Source organism: Eptatretus burgeri, chromosome 7 (assembly GCF_056783735.1).
Source record: "Eptatretus burgeri isolate ZD-2024b chromosome 7, Ebu_testis_v1, whole genome shotgun sequence".
Taxonomy (NCBI): domain Eukaryota; kingdom Metazoa; phylum Chordata; class Myxini; order Myxiniformes; family Myxinidae; genus Eptatretus; species Eptatretus burgeri.
This window is the reverse complement of record NC_140967.1, coordinates 35029509-35035189: the sequence shown is the minus strand read 5'-3', so window position 1 is coordinate 35035189 and position 5681 is coordinate 35029509. Positions and strand designations below refer to the sequence as shown.

Below are 5681 nucleotides of genomic sequence, written 5' to 3'. Positions count from 1 at the left end.
AGAGTTACATTTCGATATGATGTTGATGTGAAAAGGTGTGCAACATTGGAGAGAGAGAAAAATAAATAATAATGTACCCTCAGCTGCACAACGTGCAAGTCCCTCAAGAGGGGACGATCCAAAAATCCAAATAATGTTTGGGAGTAAATTAAATATATTCTCCCTCATCGACGGCGAAAATATAATGACATTGAAGGAGAGATTTTAATAATCGATTGCTTGTGTTACGAGTTCTAATTTGGATTTTAAAAAAAATGTACCTGTTGATTAAAATAATAATAATAATAACAACCACAGGCTCATCCGGGATTTGAACCCAGGGCCTCTCGCACCCTAAGCGAGAATCATACCCCTAGAACAACGAGCCAGAGTGAGAAGACAGTTAAAATTTTTAACAGAAATTTATAAATTCATAGTAAATTGGTTACTGTTTGAGGGGGGGGGGACACACGGATGGACAATTAACATTTCCTTCCATGTTTCTCCTTGAAGAGGACTGGTTCATATCTCGGTCGTCCTCCCTCAGACCCTCAACCCATGGTATCGATAATATACAAACCAATGGTTGAGACCGTTCCACCTCAACCACATGAAGTGTTCCTCCGTCCCAATCCGCAGGAATCGAATATATTATTATCCGTTTCCTGAGAATAAAAAGAATCCTCGTCCGCGCCCAGCACAGACTGTGACGATGCAAAGCTCGCTTTGTGTGGGTTTTTCAGGGCGTCCCCATTGAAAGGCGGTTGTTTGTTGGAGACATTTGTTCGCCAGCTGCGGCCGAGAAAAGCTCGGAGAACGAACGGCTCCGGGTTGGACACGCCATCTGTCGACCCCTCAGGCGAACCCGCGCTCGCAGCTGCCGGTCTCTCGGCATGACGGCCCCACCCGGGTGCCATTTCCTTGGAGGAGTCTTCAATCGGACTTTTATTTCATCGGGACACCGACTAAGAATGATGAGATTGATCCACCGATTTTGTGGACGAGAAGCCTGGTGTTGGCTCGGCGGTTTTAGGGTGGTGGCTTGGGATCCTCGGGTCTTGAGTTTGAATCCTGTTGGCTGCTGAATTAATGAATGCCAGGGAGTTTTCTCAGCTCGTCATCCTTCTGAGGTTGGTGAAATGAGCACTCAGTGTGTCCTGCTTATGGGACATGGATGATGGAACACCATGATTTGATGGTGTTCTGATTCCACAAAAATGACCTTTAAGAAGAGATGGAGACAGTAGGCTGAAACACTACAGACCTATATTGAAGCCTCACTGCAGTGGTCAGGAAGATTGTGGAGTTAGGCAGTTGGGATCTGTGATTCCTTTATTATTATTTTTTAGCCACGTCTCGCGTAGCGAATATGGCTCAAAGAGAGCTCCGCGTTCTTCTTCTTCTGGTGAAGACAAAACCTTTAGGACTCGGCTCTTTTATATGCAGGTTCCGGATCTCCTTAAATACTAAACACCTGTACACATCCTCGCATAGACGGTACCTTTTGAGAGCATCTATCATGAACTTTTAAAAATATTCGGACATTTGCTTTCAAGTTTCGAAAAGTTCACGTTACTATTTAAAGATTATTCCATTTAATGTGTTGTAATTTCGTAAATACACTATTTTCTCGTCATGAACGAGAGCCTCCATGATGGGTCTCGCTATTGGCTCCATCAAGGCACGTGACGAAATATCGGAAGTTGTTATTTATATAATTATCTATTTTTTTTTTATTAGCGGCGTCGCATTGCGAACGCTGGCTCTTAGAGAGCTCCGTGTTGTTGTTGTTCTTCTTCTTCTGGTGAAGACAAAACCTTTATGACGCAGCTCTTGGACACATTTGTCCTTGTTTTATATATGCATGGTCTGAGGCTCGTAATGGCGCTGCCACTCAAGCACACATGGACATATTGAAGAGACAAACACTTAACGTAGCCACTGAGCTTGGGGCAAGTGTCGTCACTTCCTGGGGAACTCTTGGTACCGGCGAAGTCACAACAATGGTGCTGCTTTTCTCGCCACACTCAGCGGGACTTTTCCTCCTCCCCATGATGCCAACCGATGGGAAATATTTGGAAGAAAATGGCTTCACACTAGGAAAGCCATGTGCTCCACAGCTTCTCTGGGTGCTGGTGGAATGGATGGGACTCCTCTGAAGGAAGCTCATCAATATGCTGGATCTCAATTTTAATCCTGAATAAGTCGAAAGCCTATCTGCCGATAGAGTCGGCTGAAAAATCTTGCCTTGGATTCATCACTTCTTGAGAGGCAGGCTAAAGTACGTAACCATGATCAGGGATACTTCTCCCTTGATACGTGTTGCGAATGGAATACCACAGGGTAGTGTTCTGGGGCCATCACTGTTTGTGGTCTTCATCAACGACTTCCCAACAGAAGTCAAAGGAATGATGGAACTGTTTGCTTGTGACACAAGGACGTATGGTTCAGTCTGTAACGTTGTTGTTCAGACAGGAAGATCTTCAAGCACATCTGAATGAGGTGATCGCCTGACTGAATGATGGCAACCTCCTTTCAACAAAAGAAAGTGCAAGGTCTTGCACATAGGGAGAGGCAACGGAAAGTCTGGGTAAAGTATCAAAGGAACTGAACTTCAGAGCAATACGACGGAAAAGGATGAAGGAGTCATCATCAAAATTCCACCACTTGGAATATGAGAACTTCTTGCGGCATTTGCGGTACAAAGAATACGCTGAAAAGATTGAAAGAGTACAAAGGAGATCTACCGAACTTGTCCCTCCAGATTCGTTGCCAGGATAGGCTCATGGAGTGAATATGCATTCTCACCACTACCGAAGATGACAAGGAGATGTGTATGATATATCGGTGGACCAAATATTGCACGGAATTGTCAAACTCGATCCAGAGCACCTTTTCACTCCAATCAACTACTCAACTCCAAGGGGGCAATCCTGAAGTTGTTCAAATAAAAAGCTCTTGGAAGTTAAGAGCAAGTTCTTCAGCAATTGAGTGGTCAACAACTGAAACAGTTTCAAATGGCAAGTTGTTGAAGCTAGTTCGGTACAGTCGTTCAAAGTTAACTTGGAGACCATATTTGACCTTCACTGAACCCTCATGCTGGTGCACACATGAAGGTTTGCTGAAGCAGAGATGAGGAACGGCCTCGTATCCCTTGCCATAATGACGACGATGATGATGGATTATGTTCCTCCAGGAAGGCTGAGCACAGTTCCTTGACAAAGTATGGACCAGATGTGTGGCTACTGGGTAGACCTCAGACTGACTCAACTCAGCCAAACAACCCGTGGTCCAATATGAGGATACATTACAAGCAACATTTTACTTTAACTCATATGTGCCCGTATGTGCGTGCCCGTACGTGCAAAAAAATAAAAATAATAAAAAAAACTTTAAAACCGTGTGCCAGAAACAACAACCACACAGGCCGTTCCTTCGCTCTTGCGTGCCCGTACGTGCGTGGACATACGTGCGTGGCTGTATGTGCAAACCCCCAAAAAAACTTTCAAAAACCACACAGGCCATTCCTTCGCTCTCATAAATGATGACTGGATTGGGGCATTGTGTTTATCTATAAATGCGCATAAGAAATCGAGAAATTATTAGAATACAGTAAGTCATCACTATCCGGAAGTGGTGCGTGCCCGTACGGAATGTTCACATCATTCCACGAATTATCGCTTGCATTGAAGTAACAGCTGCTGTGATACTTACACACAGAGTTAATTAAAATCAAGTTTACCTCCCTGTCTTTGCTTGCCATGACATTCGCTGCCATTGACCATTGCCACTCCTCGCCACGGTAACGAAATGGCGCCCTTTCCCCATCGGCCATGCCTACGCAGCAACGTGTCTTGTCATTTGGTTTGGTAAATAAATGGCCGCAGCAACGTGTCTTGTCATTGGTTTGGTAAATAAATGGCCATAACTTGGGAAACACTTGTCCGATTAATATCCAACCTTGAAAAGGCACATACTCAGGTCCCCAGCAATATACCTGGCAAGTTTCAATTAGATCGGACCAGTGGTTGTCGAGAAACAGTGGTGTCACACACACACACACACACACACACACACACACACACACACACACACACACACACACACACACACACACACACACACACACACACACACACACACACACACACACACACACACACACACGCGAGCGCGCGGATTGCTGGAATTATAGATAGATATGAGGATATTTATTTCCTTCTTCTACAATGAGGACGCATTAAAACGTCCTTCTGAAACTCGACACTTAATATCCTTATCCAACAGGATACACATATTTATAATCCATTATGAAGACATATCCTTCAATTCCAACAGGACACACAACCTTTTAAACTGGCAGAATCCCCCCTCTCCCCTTTATCACTCTCCCCTCCCCATTCTCACTTTCCCCTCTCCTCACTCTTCCCTCTCCTCACTCTTCCCTCTCCTCACTCTCCCCACCCCTCTCCCCCACATCACTCCCACCCCCATTCTCACTTTCCCCTCTCCTCACTCTTCCCTCTCCTCACTCTCCTCACCCCACTCCCCTCGCTCCCATCCTTCTACATCCCACCCTGATATGTATATGTATATATATATATATATATATATATATATATATATATATATATATATATATATATATATATATATATATATATATATATATATATATATATATCTCTCTCTCTCTCTCTCTCTCTCTCTCTCTCTCTCTCTCTCTCTCTCTCTCTCTCTCTCTCTCTCTCTCTCTCTCTCTCTCTCTCTCTCTCTCTCTCTCTCTCTCTCTCTCTCTCTCTCTCTCTCTCTCTCTCTCTCTCTCTCTCTCTCTCTCTCTCTCTCTCTCTCTCTCTCTCTCTCTCTCTCTCTCTCTCTCTCTCTCTCTCTCTCTCTCTCTCTCTCTCTCTCTCTCTCTCTCTCTCTCTCTCTCTCTCTCTCCGGTGTGTAACAAGGACGAATTGATTATATTTTGTGAAGATCCGGATCTGGATACGAGCATTTTTAAGTTATTCTTCGCAATTGAGAGATCGGGCCAAAAACGAAATTTAGCATGATCTCGAAAAAAGTTGTGGACAGATTTGGACGAAACTTGGTGGATGATTTGGGAAGGTGATAAGAACAAGCCTATTCGATTTTGGTTCAGGTCTGCATCCAGATCCGACCTGTCAGTGGTATACTAAAAGGCAACTCCCCAGCCTGGTGGACATATGTGCTCCACCAAGTGACATTCTTGTTCACTTTTCAATTCATTACCTCCACCGCTGAAGGTGAAGGAGGTTATGTTTTCACCCCTTTCTGTCTGTTTGTTACTTGGCAAAAAAATTCGTTTTGAATTCTTTTTGTGTGTGTAGGTGACTGGCTAAGGATGGCAACGCGAAATTTTGGTGAAGATCCGAATCCAGATCCGGATTCGAGAATTTTTCAAGTGATTCTTCACCGTTGAGAGATGGGGTCAAAAACTATGTATAACACAATATCTCAAAAGTTTATTGATTGATTCATACGAAACTTGGTGGGCAGGTTGGGAGTGCCACTAGGACGAACTGATTCAATTTTGGTGAAGATCCGAATCCAGATCTGGATATAATAATTATTTAATTTTTAACTGATTCTTCACCATTAAGAGATGGAGCTAAAATTATGTTGCATGATATCTCAAAAAGTTGAGGATGGATTGGGATTAAACTTGGTGTACAGTT

General features: G+C 43.8%; 1 non-coding gene across 1 annotated transcript; it reads right to left on the bottom strand.

Moving 5' to 3' along the window:
* Window positions 1–295: 295 nt before the first annotated feature.
* TRNAP-AGG (transfer RNA proline (anticodon AGG)) lies at window positions 296–367 on the bottom strand. The gene has a single exon. It is a non-coding gene; the product is annotated as a tRNA-Pro (tRNA).
* Between the last annotated feature and the right edge of the window lie 5314 nt (window positions 368–5681).